The following is a 20,147-nucleotide window of genomic DNA, read 5'->3' as shown; positions in this document are numbered from 1 at the left end:
TTGGCCAAGAGGAGGACAAAGGACACATGCCAGTCTAGCTGGTTCTCAGCCTGGGGCTGTGAATCACGAGAAGACTGAGGCAAAGAGGAAAAAACAGATGTGGCTGATGTATCCCAAAGAGGAACTTTGAAAAAAAAAATGGCCTCAGTTCCTGCTCCCAAACTCCTGGTCTGTTCTGGTTCCTCTCCTTTTCTGAGCCTGACCACCAGCCTGCCTTTTGATTCTGGGTGCTATGTGGTAACCTTTTGAAAACCCCTGCTTCTGCTTGAATGGGGCAGATTTGGTTTCTGTTGCTTGCTACCAACACACCCTAACTCATACACAGCCCCTCTCAAAGGCTGGTGTGACTAGTCTGTGTTCACACCAGATTCTGTGGAGTCAGACCTTGCCTGTTCCTGATCCTCAGCTCCTTCCTCCCTCCCTCTCTGCTGGAACCACTGGCTCATCCTCTGCAGGCCCAACCTCACTGGAAACCAGAGGCCTGGGATCTCTTCCAGACCCACCCTCTGGGGGCAGATCTGACTATACTGACTGCTGGCCTGTGGCTGCCCTGGTCCCTGGACCTCCAGCTCATTCTGGGAGCTCAGGGTCTGGGAGCCCAGCAATCTGACTCTTTCTTAGGATGGGGCCTTGTTTGCCCTCCCCAGGACAAAACTTGCCCCAAAGCTTGTGGCTGCGTCGGGAGACATCCTGCTTGTGGGCCCAGCATGGGCTCTCTAGAGCTGTGCCTCTGCCAGGATGGATTTCCTCTTGGTCAAGGACCACCTTTATCTGTTTCTATGTATATATCCTGCTTGTCCTATTATTCACTTTATACTGAACACTCACTTTTTGACCTTTAATACATATATTTGAAAAGGGAACATGAGATCATTCTCATGAACAGAACACCTGTATCGTGTTCTATACATGGAAGGTAATGATAAAAATAAATACATGGAAAATACAACATTGTTATTCATTTTTAGCTACTCTTGCCACCTGAAGGCTGGGCTTCTGTGTTGAAAAGGAAGATCAGCAAGTATTAGAGAGGCCTCAAGGAGATGCTAACCTCCAACTGAGACTTTCTCCTTGATGGAATCAACCAAAAAAGGAAGTAACTCTCTCCCACTGGTATTTGACTTGTTCCTGAATAACTCTTCAAGTGATCTCATGGACCACTCATGGTTGGTGTCTGTGGATGATGCTTCAGCAGCCTCTGCCTGCTTCAAGATCCTGTGGCCAGCTGGCTGCCACGACCTGACCACTGCTCCCCTCCTGGACTTGACCACTGCTGTCTGCCCCAAATTGACCACTGCTACCTGCCCCATGCCCACCACACACTGTATTCCAGACTGACCAGGCCTGGGCATCTACTATGCCACAGTGGATGAGCTTGATTCTAGGCTCAGCCATCCTAGCAAGTTAAAATGGAGAGAAGGGTATAAGAACTAAACTTTTTGAGCCCTTCCTTAATGACGGACACTGTGAGAGGTGTTTTACATAGGTTATCTCAATTTTTCCCACATTTCAGTGATTCATGTACCACCTTCATGATTTCTGCTGTATTAGTACTATTCATTTACTTAGTGCTTTTCTTTAAATCGATTTGCCTTTCAAAAAGCACAGACTTTTATTTTAAAAGGAAATGCTATATTATTTCCATAAATCATGGAGTCTAATGTGCTGCTTATGTTTTTCTAACATGCATCAATTGTGAGCTATTAAAATAATAAATGTTCATCCATATACCACCTAAAACTATTGTGCACACCATCAATCACACACATGCCAGCCTTTGGGAAATACTGTAGCATCTTAGTTAATGCTCACACATCGCTGGAAGGATGGTTTATAGATGAGAATGTGGAGGCTCAAAGGGGTCCCCTCCTGAAGTCCCATAGGTGGAAAGGCTTGGGGCTGAGATTTGAATGCAGACAGCCTAACTCCAGATGTCTAGGCTATTTCAACACTAGTGCTTTCCAAATGCATTTTTTCAACCCAAAGATTTCTTTAAAAATGAAAATGTGTGTGGAAAATCCAATACATAAAAGAGATAAAATTGCAACTTTTAAATTTAAACGGGATTGTTTGGGGGGAACTTCTCTTGTTCAAACTCATCCTATGATGGCCCCTGAGAGCCTGTCTCAGAAGTCTGGGACTCTGGGGAACATTATTTTAAACCTGCACTCCACCACCCTGTCTTGACTCGATTTAGTCCAATTTTCCCTGTAAGCCACATTGCTGAGGGGCAACTTTTGAATCTATGCTATCTTTCCTGGCTAGACATCCTTACTTTGGACTTTTGCCACCTTGAAATCTTGAAATTTTCCATCTTTCCCTCTTGAAATCTTCCACTGGCATTGTAAGCCTTACTCTGACCTAATTATTCATTCACTGAACACTGATGTCTAACCTGTACCCAGAGTTTTTGGCACAGGGAGGACTGAGAAGAATAGATCTAGTGCCTCTGATGGGTTCCCAAGCTAGTGTGGGAGATGGATACACACGGACACAGCTGAATACAATAAAGGTTTGAGCAGCCACTGCTCACCTGAATCTCATTTAAACCCTCCGTTCTTTTTTCTCTGGAATGCCTGGTTGTATCCTGTGATGGGCAGTGACTGAGATGGAGTCAGCAAAGTGAGCCCCAGTGGTGCTGACTGACCTCAGTATTGTGATGCCACAGGTCTTGTCTGATTCCCCACTATGGTTCCTGGATCACTGTTCCCTTTAGCAACCACTATCTGATGAATGTCTAGAGTTAGAATCATACCTCACTCAGACCCCTAAGCCCTCACTCCAACAGGAGGACCAGTTTATGACTGTGCTAGCATCTGCTAGTATGGGGCTCTGTCTAACTCCTGGCCTCTGCCTGCCTTCTTCCCTCATGGTGGAGTTTATTTGACCCCCTCAAACTAGAGGCCATCTCCCACTGAAGTGGGTACCCCCAAAGGTCCTTCATTTGCCAGGAAGAGATGAATCTGTTGTCCTAAAAATATGGAAAGATCCCCACAGAGTTCCAATAAGTTTTAAAGATTCCTAAAGGAAATTCAGCCTTATGGTGTCCCTTGACCAAGCCAAGACTGCTACACTTTTCTCTCAGTCTTGGCTCTGGTCCTGGTCCTCTCTGAGATGCCTTCATCTTTGGAAGGCTCTGAATGTTCCCAGAACATCACAAGGGTCTCCCCTGTGCTGTGGGACCAGGTCTAATTTAAGCTCGAGTTCTAGGAAGCTTCTCCCTTGGTAGATCCTAGAGTTGGGTCCATTAGCAAACTCAAAACACTCAAGTTAATTCAAGTCAAGTCAACAAGTCAATTCTACTCAGCTCAACTCAGCCCAACTCAATGCATATTTACTGCATATCTCTTTGTCTATTCCTTATTACCCTGAGCCAGGCTCTGGTTTGGGTAAAGTTAGAATCTGACAATTAACGAGGCACAGCATTTATTCTCAAGGGGTTTTCTATTTTGAACCTAGATTTAACACTCAAATTTTCCCCGAGCTGAGAGAATCCCTTCCACAAGGGACCACAGAAAGAACATCCCTTTCTGGCTTGGAGACAGCAGCTTACTCCCTGGGGTCTGTTTCACAAGACTTCTCAAACTACTCTCCTGAACTTCTCTGACTTCAAGACTTCAGACTGCAGCATTAGTTGGTCTCTCACCCTTCAGGATATGACAAGTCATAAGGGTCCTGAGTAATTCATTCATTCACAAACATATTGAGCACTTATATGTATGTGCAAGATACCTTACAGACATTATATCATTCAATTCTCACAGCAATCACTATGGATGCAGAACCATTAAGAGGTCAGCTAGGATGTAACCCAAGCCTAATTCCAAAGCCCAGGCCCCTTCCATCTCATCCCACTGTCTCTTAGAACAACTGAATAGAATCCATAATAATGGATAGAGATCACCATAATAACAGATAAAGATGGATAATAATATCCATATCTCTATCCATAATAATGGATAGAGATCACTTTAACAAACACATTCTATAGGGAGGGAAAGAGTAGATTAATGAATATTTTATGTAAGGCGAAATCCCATTTGACCAGTTTAGCAGAATTCTTTCAGAAGTGAACTATATACGGAGATAAAGGGTGACTTTCACAAAAAGCCTTTGTTAAGTTTCCATCCCAAAGCCTGTTAATAAAATTGATTCATTATAGAATTGGGCAGAGATGGGTGGTGAGTGGGAGGGAGTCTATTTTTGCATGGATAGAGAACTGGCTTAGAGAAAAGAAAGAGAGGGTGTAGATAAATGGGTGCTTTTTCAAATAGAGAACTAGGGTTCCCCAGGAATTGGTACTGTGTTTAGTTTTATATAACACCCAGCGCACAAGCTTTGAGAAACTAGTGTGTGCAGGTCCTGCATTAAGCATGGGGGATACCCAAACAAGCCAGACTCAGCTCCGCTCCTAGAAGAGCCCAGGGAAGGTAGTGCTCAGGGACAGCTCCAAGCTTACAGAGAACAGAAGCTCCTGAGGGGCTGAAATGGCATGACACTGGAGAGAAACTAAAGAAGGTTGCTGGGGGTTGGGAGAGAGCCCCAGATAGCAATCAGAAAATTTGAGATCTGGGACCAGATCTGCTATTGGCTTGTGTGTGACACTAAACAACTTCTTTCCCTCTCTAAGTCTCAGTTTTCTCTCCTATACAATTAAGAAATTGGACTAGATGATCTTAAAGGGTGTGGGGTTCTGGATGAAGGACAATGACTTGAAATAGGATCTGATTATGAGAAAGTCTTCATATACTGTGGCCAAAATATCTCCTTCTGTCCCTGAACTGTGATGGGAGACCACTCTCTCTCTCTGTCTCTCTTATTTGTGAACAGTGAGGATGAGGCAAAGAGCCATGAGGTCTGTGATGCTGGGGCTCTGAGCCCAGCCTGGAATCCCTCAGTGGCATTCTCTGCGAGTGACTCAGCATCATAAATAGCTCCCATCTGGATGAGCAACGATATCTATAGCGATCGGGCGATCTCTATATCCACACACACTCTCTCTGTGCAAATATGTGGCTCACTGTATGCTAAATACGAGGTGGCCTGGAGACGTTCCTCCTCTTAAAAGACTATTTGGTATGAAACTCAAGACTGTTTATTTAAAGAAACAAGTTTACAACTATGCACGTTGGATTACTGGTAGTGGGTGGTGGGGAAGAGGCGATGTGGACGGATGAAGGGATGCTGGGTGTGATCCAAGCTTGGGGGCCACCTAGAAGAGTAACCAAGGCTGACTGGTCCACCTTTCATCTTTTTGTCTGCAGCGGGGTGGGGGGGTAATGAGCATCACACTTGAGATGTTTGAGATCCTGGGGTAGGGGTGCGGAAGAGAATGTTGAGCTCATCAATGCAGAAAGCCACAGCTCAGCAGAAAAGCATAGGAACTGGGAGTGAGAGGAGAATGAGCTTCCAGCCCTGCTCTGCCCTGCCATTGATCTTGGGCAATTCATTAATTCACTCATTCGTTCATCGAACAAATACCAACCACCTACAAGGTGCATAGACCTCTTGGGGATAGAGACAAGAAAAATTGGGTTGGAATTCAGGCTTAGCCACCTTCCAGCTGTATGTCTTCGGGCAAGTTGTTTCCCCTCTCTGTGCTTCAGTTTCCTCATCAGTAAACTGGGCATCCATCCCTCAGGTCTTTTGGGGAGCATCATTGAATAAGGTAGCACGCACAGGGAAGGGTTTCTCTGTTGTAACACCAGCTAACGCCGTTCTAACAAGTTGCCAGATTGACCCCTCTCATTCCCACTTAGGAGTGCTCTTGGCGACTGCAAAGGGGAAGTGATATCATGGCCCCCTTCTCCAGGAGTGAGGGGCGCTCTGAACACTGCCCATGGGTGTGACCCTGGGTGGTACCCTTACCTTTGCCTCCTGGCCGAGCTCTGATGGGGGAGCCTTCAGTTACTGAGCAGAACAGGTAGCATGCCAGAGACGTACAACTTCCTGGGGGAAGAAGAGAGGGTGTTAAGGGCTGAGGGGATAGAGCTGCGGGGGGAGTGGCTTCCTGAACCCCAGACCCCCTGAGGGCATGCCCTCGACTCTGTTGAGGCCACACTGATCCTCTGGATTCCAGCCAAGGGCTGGGCAGGATGGGGCCCTGCTTGGCATGAGACCCAACCCCTGGGCCCACCTCACCTACTCCTGACAGCAGTTGCCAATCTTGGTCACTGGTTCAGGCAATGCTTCTATGGTACCACTGACCACACTGTTTTCTGCCTTAACTGTGATCTCTGACTGGTGTCAATGGATGAGATTTACTGTCAGTCATATCTGGGTTTGAATTCTTCTTTTGGGGAAATCCATTACATTCCTTGAGCCTCAATTTCCTCATGTATAAAATGGGGCTACTAATAGCACCAGCCTCATAATTAAGCACCATCTAAGTGCGTGTTATTATTATTGGTGGTGGTGTTAAATAAGATAATGTCTGTGAAGATTTCTATTATATGGTAGCCTCTCAAATCCTAGTTACCGTCCTCTGCTTTCTCCTAGGTGGCACCAAGCATTCCGGAAAAGGCAATGGGTACCCAGTAAATATTTGTGGACCGAGCAGTGCTTGACAAATTTGCTACATTTGCTTTCACACAGTTAGGAAGAATGAGGTCAGTGTTTCACTCGCATTTTATACATGAGAACACAAGTGCTGAGAGGGGAAATGATCTGCTCAGTTTCCCACGGGGGTGAGTGTGGAGCCAGATGAGCACCCACAGCCCCACTCTTTCTACCCTGCTGCAGTCAGCTCCTCTCCTGGCTGGACGCCAAGGCCTCAGAAACTGCAGGGACCTGCAATGTTTTCTCGGGGACCTGAGCACCACCTGTCACCTCCGCCTCGAATATTTCCTCTTCCTTCCATAACCATGGTCTTGCTCACTGTGACTCACGAGGTGGAGATCCCAATCTCATCAGCGGAGGTGGGGACTGGGGCTTTGCCCCAGGTCAGGGATTCCAACAGATCAGCTGCCTCAAGGTCCTTTACATTACTGGTGGTCTTCTGGGACCACCCTGGGTGACACAGCACCTAACCCCTCGGGCTCAACTGCTCCGTAACACAATGCTTCACCTCCGCCCCCCAATCCCTCTACTAAGATAGGAGATCAGTGAGGCAGGGCTCCACTGCTGGTTCCCCGGAGTCTGGCACTTAGCAGGACTTGACAAGTATCTGTTGAGTGAGTGAATGAATGAGTACATAAGAGGCTGAATGACTGTGCCAGGCCATGTTCTAAATGCTGGTGACACAGCAGTGGAAAGGGCAGGCGTGCTCCCTGCTCTGAGGGAGCTGACAGTATTTGAATTTAAAGTTAGCAACTGGATTGGAATCAGGGCAGAGTGACTGTTTCCAGACAGGCAATGGGGGGAGGTGGGGAGGAAGAGGGTATGCAGGTGGAGCCTGCTGGCTACCAGGAACATCCCTGAGCAAATGGCAGCCTCCCTGGGCTCAGGCAAGGGCCTGCGTACTGTCAGGAGGCTGACCTTCACTGGCAGTTTGGGATTAGCAGATGCAAACTATTTCATTTAGAATGGATACACAACAAGGTCCTACTGTATAGCACAGGGAACTCTATCCAATCGCCTGGGATAAACCATAATGGAAAAGAATATAAAAAGGAATGTATATATGTGTATAACTGAGTCACTTTGCTGTACAGCAGAAATTAACACAACATTGTAAATCAACTATACTTCAATTAAAAAAAAAAGGCAAGGAAAGAAAGGTAGATGTTGCAATTAAGTATTTCGTGTCTACCTACTGCTGAGTCCCAAAGAGCTAGTATGTTGCCTGGCACATAGTAGGTACTTAATAAATTTTGTTCAGTGAATGAGCATGTTGGAATGACACAGGTCTAGGGGCTTGTGGGAGTCAAGAGTGTTAACTATCAGAATTATTACGACTTACACTTGAATGGGGCTTTGCTCTTTCTGGAGCCCTTTCAAGCCGTGGTGATTATTCGCACTGAGCAGGTGAGGGACCCATGTGGCATACGTTCACGAGTGAGCCCTTTGTGCTGGCGCTAGTGGTATTGACGTAAACAACAGCACAGTGACAGCAGTTTCAGTGTACTTGTGTTGTGTTAAGCTCTTCACATCCAAAATCTCTAATACTCCATTAGCCTAGCAAGGCCAGCGTCATAATCCCCATCACACAGAGGAGGGCACAGAGGCTCAGAGAAGTCTTGATTTTGCACAGTTGGAACATGGGTTAACTCTAGGAGTGAGATGTAAAAACCTCTTAGCCTAATGGGGACGCAAACAGGAAAGTGGATAGTTAAAATATGATGTGACACCCAGCTGAAGGTGGGTTGGCCAGAGGTGCCTCACTGCCAGGAAGCAGCAGGATGGGCTTCTCTGAGAGGGTGAGTCTGGAGCTGAGGTTTAGAGGAGAGTGGAACAGGACGGGTCTCCCAGGTGGAGGGAACAGCATCTGCAAAGGCGTGGAGTGAGCATGGTCTACCCAGGCACTTGGAGGATTAGGTTTGGCCAGAGCCTTGGGGAAAAAGATGAGGCTGGGTGTTTGTTGGGACGAGTTTTGGGGTCTAAATTTAGCAGGGTGTGGGCTTCACCCCAAGCGTGATGGAGGGCACTGCAGGGCTTGGCATTGTGCTCTAGAGAGCTCCTTCTGGAGCCAGAGTTGACAGGGTTAAGGGGCATGGGAGGAGTAAGCCCCAGGACTTGTGTTTGATGAGGTACAGGATAAAGGGAGAAACGACCTGGCCTCCTGGCTTGGGTGGTGTGTCGAGGGTAGAGATGAGGGGTTGTCTGTGAGAGTCAACCCTGCCATTGGCTGACCCACCCTGTAGAGTTAGAGGTCCTCCCCCAGCTCCAAGAAGAGCACTGTCAGGTCTTGGTCTCTGGCCCAGCACCAGCCCCAGCTGAGCCCTCCTCTGCCACCTGACTGCTCCCAAATTCTGTCCTAGCAACTTTGCAGGCTTCACCTTGGCAACTCCAGCCTCTGTACTCTCGTCCTCTGATTGGGCTGGAGTGGTAGGAGCTGGGACACCTCCTGTCCACTAGACCTGCCCAGGGAACTAGCCCTGCCCCCCTGGCCGCCAGCACACTTGGGTTAATCAGGTGGAGGCAGGCCTATCAGATGAGGGACGTGGGTCTGGATATTGGACAGGACCCTGGACTGGGAACCTTGTGAGCTGGGTTCTGACCCCAGAGCTGGTGCTCTGTCGGAGTGACCTGGGTCAAGGCTCTTCCCTTCCCTGGGCCTTAGTTTTCCCTTTGGTAAAATAAGGAGATTGGACAGCACCATCTCTAGAGTCTAATCTTGTCTTATTCCAGTTATTCTAGTTTTTAATCTTTTCCATGGTTATTGGTTGGATGCTCTGTTGCTGGCATGGATTTTAGTGTTAGACTCCAGGGATTTAAATCCTGGTTTACATGGACAAGTCACTGCACACTTCTGAGCCTAGATTATTTTCCTCTGTAAAGTAAATAAATCTCATGCTACCTCACCCAAAAGGGCTGAGAGTCAGGTGAAGTGGTATGAATGAAAGTACTTTGTAAATGGCAAAGAGCTATACAAATGTTACCTATCTCATCTCATGAGCTGTGCGCAGTAATGGCATATTGAACCCCACTTTCCTCCCCCTCCCACCACCAGCAACAGGAGCAAGCATTTAGTGAACACCTACTGTGTGCCAAGCATTGTTCTGGTCTTCAGCACGACAATCATTAAGATACTTGCTATTATTATTCCCATTTTCCAGGTAAATGGAGGGCCTACATGGTTATGTATGGAAGGAGCTCAGCCAGACTCCCTGGCTTCAAAACTTGACCGTTTAAAATTTAACGAGGTGACCACATCAGGATCTCTTCTCTCCATCTTGGGATTTTCCTCTTGCCTGAAGTCAGGGTCTACTCAGGGTCTGGTGGGTAGAGGAGCAGCCCTATCATTTATTGAGCACCTTCCATGTGCCAAGAATTGACCACCTTCTCAGGCTTTCAGGAGTATGCCAATCCCCTGGGAGTCTTGTTAAAATGCAGATTCTGATTCAGTGGGTCTGGGAAGCAGCTGCCATTCTCCATTCCTAATAAGCTCCCAGGAGATGCTGACTTTTCTGGTCTGTGGACCACACTTTGAATAGTTAGATCCTAGAGGACTTTAAATATTATCTTATTGAATCCTGGGGACCAGGTCTTATTGGCCCCAGGGTCACAGACGGGGAACCGGAGGCTTGAGAGGCAATGTGCCTTACTCAGGGTCCCACCACGTACAAGGCATGGGTTTGAACTGCTTGACATTATGTAGTGCCCTGGGGTTGTAGGCCTAGCATTGCCTCCTAGCTGTGTGGTCCCTGCTTGGGCTTCTGGCTCCACAACTGAGGCTAGCAATGATCTCTGAGGTCCCTGCTAAGAACTGTTTCTTTCAGTTCATCATGAACAGACCAGCTCTGGGTGCTGGCTCCCAGTGGGAACAGGGCCCTGGCTGAGGAAGTGTCCCTGCAAGGGACACAACATCTCAGGATCAGGATTAGATCCTGCACACGAATGACTCACCCCTCAACCTGACTCTTTTGGAATCTTATCTTTAGTTGAAAATATTTTGTACTTTATTCATCATGGATTTTTTGCATTCGTTTTATTAAAGATATTGCACAAGATGTTATTTGTCTTGATGACTGAGTTTCTAAGCACCCCCTTACATTTTGCTCCTGAGGCCGGTGCCTCTCCCACCTGCCTCACTCCAGTCCAGGCTGGCCCTGTATCTTCTCCCTCCCTCTCCTGCCTCATGGCATTAGGATGCTGCCTGCGAGGCACTGTGGTGCCCACCCGACAGCCAGCCAGCTGATGGATTTATTTCCCAGCGGGGGAATGCATCACTTTGCTTGCCCTTTGGCTGACCTGCTCTGGAGATGGCAGCAGGGACTGTGGGCCTGAAGGGGTCCAGGAGATCACTCCGATGTGGGCTTTGCCACATCAGGTCCCTTACTGGTGGGGTGATGGAGGGAACTGACTCAGAATTTAGATTCTGTCACCCCTCTGCTTCAACAAGTCTTCAAGGCCCTGCCTGCTCTGGCCCTGGTCAACCTCTCTGTCCTCTTCTCTACCACCCTCCCCCTCACTTACTAGGTTTCTGTTCTGTGACTTCGTCAGGCTTATTCCTACTCCAGGACCTTTGCACTTTCTGCCTGGACATTTGTTTCATGGCCAGCTGCTTCTCCCCATCCAGATGTCAGCTTCAATGCCCCTTCCTTCAAGTCTCCTCTGCTTGCCTTATGTAAGTAGCCCCCACCCTCCTTAGCACATTCCGTCTTTTATTTCCTTCTAGCACTTATATAACTTGGTGGAATTATATTTGTTTTCTTGCTTGTTTCCTGTCTCCCCACTAGAATGTGAGCTCTGCAAGAGATGGGACTGTATCTTATCTATCTTTTTCTTCATTGTCTCTCCAGCTCTTGCAATAGTTATTGGCCCATCATAGGTGCTCAGTGAGTATTGAGGAATCAGTGAGCCATACCCTGAGCTTCAGTTTCCACATTTGTGAAATGAGGTAACAAGCCTAACCCCACATTGTCAGAATCAAAAGAAAATGACCCAGGCGGGCCAGCTGTATTATCCCCATTTTACACCTGATGAACCTGAAGCTCAGAGAAGTGCAGGGACTTGCCCAAGATCACCCAGCTTGGAAGTGCAGGGGTTAGGATTCTCTCCAATTTGGAGAAGTGCCTCGTCCCATGCCTGGCTCGGAGTAGGCGGTCAGCAACGTGAGAGCTGGATCTGAGTGCCTCTGAGTCTCTTGTCATCTGCTGCTTGAACTGCAAGACCCTACTTGCCTGCCCGGCTGTCACAGCTGACAAGTCAGAGACAGGAATTCTAATGGCTGGTTTTTGTGGAACACAAAGTCCTGCCTCTTGCCAACGGAGACATACATTTTCTCCTCATTGGCAATTACCACGCTGAATGTCTGGGGAACAGTTCTCATCTCCAGGCACTTTACCAAGATTAACTTCTGAACCCTATGCAGCAATGCTTGCTGCTGCTTGAGGGGGCACCTGGGGGAGTGTGGGCGGCAGTGTCTCTGTCACAGGAGAAGCTGGGGTTTGGAAGGTCCCCAGTCAACATCTCCAGGAATTTGATCTATTTTTCTGAGAGCAGTTTCTCCGCTGTCCAAAATGCACTGATCTTCTTGAGGATTCAAGGATTCTGACTTTCCCTGACTTATTTGGTCCTTGATTCAGCAATGCATCCATAAATATTTACTGAGAATATCCCAGGCATTCATCTAACCCCGAGGCTGCAATGGGGGAACAAAATATATACTGCCCTTGCCCTCCTACAATAATGGATCTGTAGGGGAGACAGATGACAGTGTCCGGTAACTGGTTGTGTGACTCTGGGTAGATACTTTTTCTCTCTGGGTCTTTGGGTTTTAGCTTATTCACTACCCCTAATCCCCATGCTTAAGAGCCTTTGATGGCCCATCGTTGCAAAAAAAAGCAAGACGGGTATCTCTGGCCTATCTTCAAGGCGCCTCAGCGCTGGACTCTAGTCTCCCTTCCTCAGCACATGCTCCCTGCTCCCCCACCCCCATTCTGCTCCAGTTTTATTTAACCAACACTCATTTGTCACTTTCTAAGTGCCAGGTGCTGTCTAAATGCTTCACAGATTTTAAGTTGTTTAATCCTCACAGAAACACCTTGAAATGCGTTGTCATTCTCAACATCTCCATTTTAAAGATGAGGACATTGAGACACACAGAGGTAGATAACTTGCTTAAGTGCACGCAGCTGCTAAACGATATGGCTGGGATTTGGACACAGGCAGCCCGGCTCCCACTCCATGCACTCCACTGCTGCTATGTTACCTCTCCGTCTGTGTTGGACACCAGCCCTACTACTCTCCTTTTCTAGATACAATTCAACAGCCATCGCCCACTTCCAGGAAGCCTTCCCTGATGCCTCCCAGGCTGAATGAATTCTTCTTGTCTTGGTTCCCACAACGCCTTGCACGTCTCTCCCCACAGCAGCCCTTCCCGTGGAATAGTGTTGTTCTGGTTTGTGTATTGTCTTCTCTGCTGGATGCTGAACACCTCAGTGGGGGAGGCTGCATCTCACACTTCCTACCTGCTCTTGCCCAGCCCAGCATCCACATATCATCCACTCTCCCTGCAGCAACCAGAGGCAGTTTTCAAAACAAACCAGTTTATATCAGTCCCCTGCTTAATTAACCCATCCAGTGACAATCCATTGCATTTAGAAGGCTTTGCATGGTCTGGTCCCTGCCTTCTCCCCGCCCTCATCTGCTGCCACTGTCCTCACTCGCTCTGCTCCAGTCACACTGGCCTCCTCTCTGTCCCCGAACAGTCCAGGCTCTCAATAGTGCCTCTGACAGAGCTATTTCCTCTGCCTGGAATGTTTCACCCTACATCCACACATGACTGACTTTTTGTAATTTGGACCTCAGTTCCACGTCACCATTGCAGACAGACTTCCTCTATTGTTTTTGTTTGTTGACTTAAATGTTTTCATATTTGGGCTTCCCTGGTGGCGCAGGGGTTGAGAGGTCACCTGCCGATGCAGGGGACGCGGGTTCGTGCCCCGGTCCGGGAAGATCCCACATACCGCGGAGCGGCTGGGCCCGTGAGCCATGGCCGCTGAGCCTGCGCGTCCGGAGCCTGTGCTCCGCAAAGGGAGAGGCCACAACAGTGAGAGGCCCGCGTACCGCAAAAAAACAAGCAAACAAAAAACCAAAAAAACCCCAAAAATAAATGTTTCCATATTTGCCTTTTAATTGTTGTTAATGACTGTGTCTACTGCAAGTCTGTAAACCCCATGAGAGCAGGGGTCTGGGGTGTCTTGTTCAGCACCTGGAACAGTACCTGACGTCATAGCCACTCAATGAGTAAGTGTTGAAGGAAGATTAGATGCTCTCCAAGGTCCCTTTGGGATCCTACAATTCGACTAGGCCCAGATAATATAATATAATTTATCTAAATTGGTCTCATCTCAGGCTAAAAGCTGAGATAATTTCACAAGCTGAAATTCACTACCTTTATTACCTTCCTATGTCTTACCTGCAATCATACTCTCAGAAATAAGGCCATTTTATTGACTATTCTCTACTGACTTCTCTTTATCAGGGATGCTTAGAACTTCTTACACACGTTTTAATTTGTCCCCCTAAGACTCAATGAAACTTGTAAGATATTGTCCTCACCATTTTGCAGGCAGGGATATCCCTGAAAAGCAAAAATGCTGACTTGAGAAGTGCCCAGAGCCCAATGGGAGCACACACACCTGTCACGGCCATCACATTTCATTAGTAACAGGAGATACATCATGCTCCAGGAAGGCACAAGAGCTCTGAGTCCTGCCAGGGCCTGGGCCTCATTTAACACCTCAAAGGAGTTGCAGACTGTAGCCTAGAAGGACGTGCAGCCAAATTCAGGGCAAATGGGAAAAGAGAGGCTTCACATGCTTCTGGTTAAGTCTGACTACAGAGCCATTGCTAATGTACAGCAGCCAGAATAGAGGTACCACCATCCTCAACTTTCTCCAAAAGGATATAGAAGGGAAATTTGTCAGGGTACCTCAGAGACCAACTGCCACACATCTTCATCCTCTTGAGAATCAGGAAGGACCCTTCCCGCCCCACTTTTATCTCTTCCTTCCAGCTTCTTTGAGATGGGGGAAGGAAATGGCATCCCAAGTGTAGGGGCTAAGAAAGTCTAAAATTTAATCTTCCAGGCAAAATGGTGACCTGAATAGAACAGTTGATTATAAGCTCAAAGTCTTGGCTCTGTCTCGGGCCTGTGGAAATTTGGATATATTCCTCCCCATCTCTGACCACTGTCTTCCTCATCTGTAAAATGTAGTAGCTGTTGGGTTGGATGATTTCCAAATCAATGATTTCCATGACTTCACACTTTCTATATTCATGAGCTTATGATTCAGATTACTTTTCTTTTTCTTTATGGGGCTCAATTTGTCTTTTGATCAGCCTTGCCACTAGCCACTGGCCTCTAACCACAGTGTAGGTAGTGGAGATCATTCTGGCTTGGTAAAATCTGTTGGGGATTGACGTACCCTTTGCTTTTTCTGAAATAGTTTCTCTAATGCCTGTGGCTTATCACCATAGTGTGGCCTCTCTCAAAACTTTCTGCTAAGGACAGGAATGTTCAGAATATATTGAAGAGAGAAAGTCATGATTTGAGTTAGTGACTTCCAAGGTGAAATGGCATTCGAATGCCAGAGGTTGTTATTAATGTTAAAAATCCTTTTGCAAGAAATGATACGATGTCTTGGGTTTGCTTCAAAATAAGTCTCTCTCTCTGTGTGTGTACGTGTATGTGTGCTGAGAGTGAGTGTGAGTATAGATGAAACAAAATTGGCCAACGGTTGAAGCTGAATGATGGGTACATGGGGGTTTATTATACTATTCTTTCTATTTAAAAAAATGTGTTTGAAATATTTCATCACAAAAGGCCCTTTGGAGACTGACTCCAGCTTTCTCTCCACTCTCATTTCATAGTCCCCATCCTGAGGACCCTCTGGCACAGTGATATCACCCTGGTGGCTGTGATTTCACACTTCTAGGCATTTATACACAGTTCCATCTATCCAAGGTAGTATTCTTCCTTCCCTCACAGTTAATCACTCCTGCCTCTGTGATCTCACAGCCTTGTATACTCACCTTGATCATAGCACGTATCACATCATATTGCAGTTGTTTTCTTTTCTGTTTCCTGTGCTGGTCTGTGTCCTTTTCAGGACACTTCTCTATCTCCCCAGTTCACAGCCAGTGCACATGAGAGTCCTCAGAACATGTTTACAGCGAGAATAATAACAGGAACGGTAGCTAATATTTTTGAGCACTTATTATTTGCCAGGCACTACCCTAATTGCACTACATAGGTATTTCGTTAAATCCTCACTACAAGTGGATACTATTAACCTGTCTTCTCAGAAGGTCGCTCTCCCAAGGTCACATGCCAGTAAGTGATAGAGCTGAGATTTGGACTCAGAACTAAAACTACTCTGCACTTCTCTACACATCTGGGATTTTTAAGACTTATCTATGAATCTTACATAACAGGGTTTTGGGAGCCTGAACTTTAGGTTCAATTCTGCTACTAAATTGCTGAGTGACCTTGGGCAAACTACCTCTGCCCCCTAAACTCAGTCTTCCCATGTCCCGGTGAGACTATCAGTGAGCGAGAGGATCACGTGATCCAAGGGCCCTCCCAGTTTCAGCTAGCAGAGAAAACGTTTCCTCTTTCCACGTTTGTTCTCCTGCCTCTGAACTGGCCTCCCTGTTTGGGAACCTCCCAGCTTCTCAACCTCTTTTCTTGCTACTTGCAGCCTCCCAGAGCCAAGCCGTGTCCACAACCTGTTGCCCAGGTCCCCTCCTTCTCCCTTCCTTCTTTGCGGGCTTCACTCTGGAGTTGGGGACTGAACCCTAGGCAGGAGGGAGGGGTAGTATGTAGCTGCCGGCTTCGTGAGGCTTCCCCGTGGTTTCTCGGCCACCTCCCCCCACGGAAACTCAGGCTCACACTTTCTAGGGATGTTCCAGGGACAACCAGAGTCAGTGATTGCAGCTGCCAGCCTCAGGCATCTGTGTTAGGTTCTCCTAAGGAAGTCCGTGGTCCTGAGCTATGGGTGGGGGCTTGGAGGAAAAAGGGGGCGGCGCACTCCTTCCTCCTAGCCTAGGCCTAGCCTGCCCAACTGCAGCCCGGGACCCTTCCGTGCCTGTCTCCCCTCCCACCCTCTTTCCGACTTCCAGCTGGGACCCGCCATTGCACGGCCAGGCCTTGGTGAACTGCAGACCTAAGCCAGAGACGCGCGAATGTGACTAGGCCCCTCCTCCCCAGCTCGCCCCTGACACTGCTCTGGGGGAAGTCGAAATCCCCCCATCGAGTCAACCACCCACTCCCAAGGAGCGCGGGAGGCTCCAGCCCCTTGTCTTTGTTCGCGGCTCGCTGGGAAGCCGGAGCCCGGAAAGACCTCTCCGCCGCCACGGTGCTGACGCGGGGAGCGGAGCCAGAGGGGGCCAGGGACTGTCCTCCGCTGCCGTGGTACTGAGCCAGAACCGAAAGAGGAGAGGAGCCGCCCGGGCGGCCGCTGTCTGCCTGTGCAAGTGCTGACCCGGGGAGGGTACCACGCTGGGAGCGAGAGCTGTCCCTGAGGTGGTGCTAAAGCGATATGGAGCCTGGGGTTCCCTCCTCCTCGCCCCGGAAGAGCCGGCGGCAGCTGAGAGCTACTGGGAGAAGGAAGGAGGGCGGAGGAAGCCGCCCTCAGGGAGCTCCGCAGCGCGGGGCCTATGGCTAGGGTCCCTCTGGCGAACCTGCTCCAGCGGAGGCGGTGGCGGCTCAGCGACAGAGAGCGAGCGCGCGTTCTACGAACCTGTTGGAGGCTGCAGCTCCTCCGCGGCCGACCAGGGCGCCCGGGACCGAGATTCTGGCGCTTCTCTCCCTCGCCCACTTCCTAGGCTTCTCCGCAGAGGCGCTCCCTCCTGCCCGGGCTAGCACAAGTGCACGCAGGGGCCGCCGAGCCCCTCTTCGATCCGCCCCGAATGTCAGTCGGGCTGCAGGGCATAGAGCCGAGAGGCCTTCCCGAAGGGCAGACCCGCTCCCAGGGAGACCCAAGCTTCCTGAGAAAGGAGGCGGGGGCTGGCGACGGGGACGAGAGAGGGCGCCAGCAGAGGTGTCAGAAACCAAGAGGGAGGCATGGGGGAGTTCCCCATACAGTCATTTCTGCCCTGAAGTTTGGGGGCTAACAGGGTCCTGTTACTTAAGGGACAAAGGACATCCTGCCTTGGAAATATCTCTCCCTCCCTCTCCATTTCTGTGACCAGTGACCAAATGCAGATCTTGTACTTGCTCTGTTGCAAACTCCACTCAGTGGTCCAACTGCCTCTAGTACCTAACTCCAGTCCATCATCTATCATTCCCTAGGGAGAGCTTTCTAAACCTTCCATATATATCGTGTATCTATAATAAAATGCAAGCTCTTTGGTGTGCCATTTAAAGATCCTTTACCAGGAAGACCCAGGGCCTCCTTTCCAACTGTGTTCCCATCAGGACAAATGACCACTCCTTCTGAACAGGCTCACCCCAGTGCCTTAGAACCAGCTGCTCCTTTGGGCTGGAACATTCTTCCCCCTTACTACTTATGCTTTATTTGCAAGTAAAGGTATCTTCATTTTCAATGAAAATTTCCCTAATCCCTAAGGCACAATCACTCTCTTTTCTAAGCTCCCTCAGCCTCTAAATTCCTTTACTAGACTACTTGTCACATTGTTTTGTAATTACTTACATATCTATATCCTCTGTTACCAGGCTCATAAAAACTGGTTCCATGTATTATCTTTGTATCTCCATCTCCGAGCACAATAGAACTGTTGAATTGTTGAATTACGTATGCTGAGTGAATGTACACGTGAGAAACAGAAGTCACAGTAACTTCCTTTCCTTCATGTGATTGCTCATTTGAATATATATGCATATATATTCAATATATATTCAACATATAATTCATTCAACATATGAATGTATATTCAAATGAGCAAGGAAAGGAAGATATTTATTTATTTTAAAAAATCACAGCCTGCAAAGCCCCACATGGCAGCCTTCCATCAACTCTCCCTTGACTCAGTAATTCCACCTACAGTGACTTCCATTTTGTACCAAGCTGCTTTTTTTTTTTTTTTTTTTTTAAATTTACTTATTTATTTTTGGCTGCATTGGGTCTTCGTTGCTGCCCGCGGGCTTTCTCTAGCTGCGGCAAGCGGGGGCTACTCTGCATTGTGGTGCACGGGCTTCTCATTGTGTTGGCTTCTCTTGTTGCAGAGCACGGGCTCTAGGCACTGGGGCTTCAGTAGTTGTGGCTTGCAGGCTTCAGTAGTTTTGACTCACAGACTCTAGAGCACAGGCTCAGTAGTTGTGGTGCACAGGCTTAGTTGCTCTGCGGCATGTGGGATCTTCCTGGACCAGGGCTTGAACCCGTGTCCCCTGCATTGGCAGACGGATTCTTAACCACTGAGCCACCAGGGAAGTCCCCCAAGCTGCTTTAAAAAAAATTTTTTTTTTCCTGTTTTTTCTGTTTGGGATCCTCATAACCTTGATCTTCACGTGGATGAATCTTCCTTGTCCTTTGGGTTTCAGCTCAAACGTCACCTCCTAAAGAGGCCTTTTCTGGCCATCTAATGTTTGCTTTCTGAATTACTCTTTAACATTGTCTATTTCATTTTTCTTAGGAATTATTACTCTCTAAAATTTGTATGTTTTCTTGCTGATCATTGACTTTCCCTCAACTGGGATTGAAACTCTCATCGTGGATGTCTTACTTCATGCAGTATTCTCAGGGGTTAGCATTCTGAGGGGCACTTACCTCACCCCAATGCATCTATAGTCACTTTCCCCTCAGAAAGGTTTGAGCTATTGTGCAGGTCATTGTGCAAACTTCTATTAGGTGTAAATCAACTGAGAATGTTTAAGGAAAGAAGGTCACACTGATATTCCATAGAACGGGGAAGAAGAGGAAGTGGAGGGCCATAGATATGTGGCTGTGAGATGACAGGCCTGAATCACAGCCCCCTTTCACCACAACAACTCCCTTCTCCATACCATAGAAAGCACTTTCACATCCGAAGTCCCATTTGATATTCATAACAGTCTTATCTGGCAGGTATTATTCTCCCCAACATCAAAAATATCTGAAGCCAAAAAAGCAAGACTCACTTGACCAAGATCACACAGCTTGTAAGTGGCGATGCTATTCCTGCTACTGTGCTATGTACTGGGGATCTAGAACTAAGACATGGCTTCTGCCCTCCGGGATTTCACATTAGTAAGACATGGCACAGAAACAATGGATCATAGTACAATTTTATGAATACTCAGCAGTGGTTCTCAACCTGGAGATGGATGGGTTGGAAAAGAAATGGATATGCTGTCAGGGTCAGAATAAACTGACATTCTTTTCAATAGCAACTTCACTTTCTCCAGCCCTTCCCAGGTATCAGGCACTGTACTAAGTGTTTGATACAATGTTGTCTCAACTTATCATTCCTGCCTATTTCTATCCCCATTTTTCAGAGCTAACAGAACCTTAGGGAGGTTAAGTAACTTGGCCAAGGTCATGAGTCTGGTAAACAGCTGAGCTGGAACTTAACCTGAGTTTGTTTGACTCAAAGCCCGA

General features: G+C 47.8%; 1 protein-coding gene across 3 annotated transcripts in view; it reads right to left on the bottom strand.

Moving 5' to 3' along the window:
• The window catches only part of CPLX2 (complexin 2), a 124,361-nt gene that overhangs the window by 66,834 nt on the left and 37,380 nt on the right, over nucleotides 1-20,147 (bottom strand). The window contains exons 1-2 of one of the 3 annotated variants that reach the window (XM_067031902.1): nucleotides 17,352-17,614; nucleotides 5,869-5,949 (exon numbers count right to left, since the gene is read on the bottom strand). The gene's annotated coding sequence lies outside the window, so the exon portion shown is untranslated. Of the gene's footprint in view, nucleotides 1-5,868; nucleotides 5,950-17,351; nucleotides 17,615-20,147 lie in introns of those variants that run through there. The other 2 variants (XM_067031903.1, XM_067031904.1) reach the window with 2 other exon arrangements.

The sequence above is a fragment of the Kogia breviceps genome, chromosome 4, assembly GCF_026419965.1.
Source record: "Kogia breviceps isolate mKogBre1 chromosome 4, mKogBre1 haplotype 1, whole genome shotgun sequence".
Lineage (NCBI taxonomy): Eukaryota > Metazoa > Chordata > Mammalia > Artiodactyla > Physeteridae > Kogia > Kogia breviceps.
The sequence above is the reverse complement of the archived record's forward strand: the minus strand, read 5'-3'. Positions and strand labels throughout refer to the sequence as shown.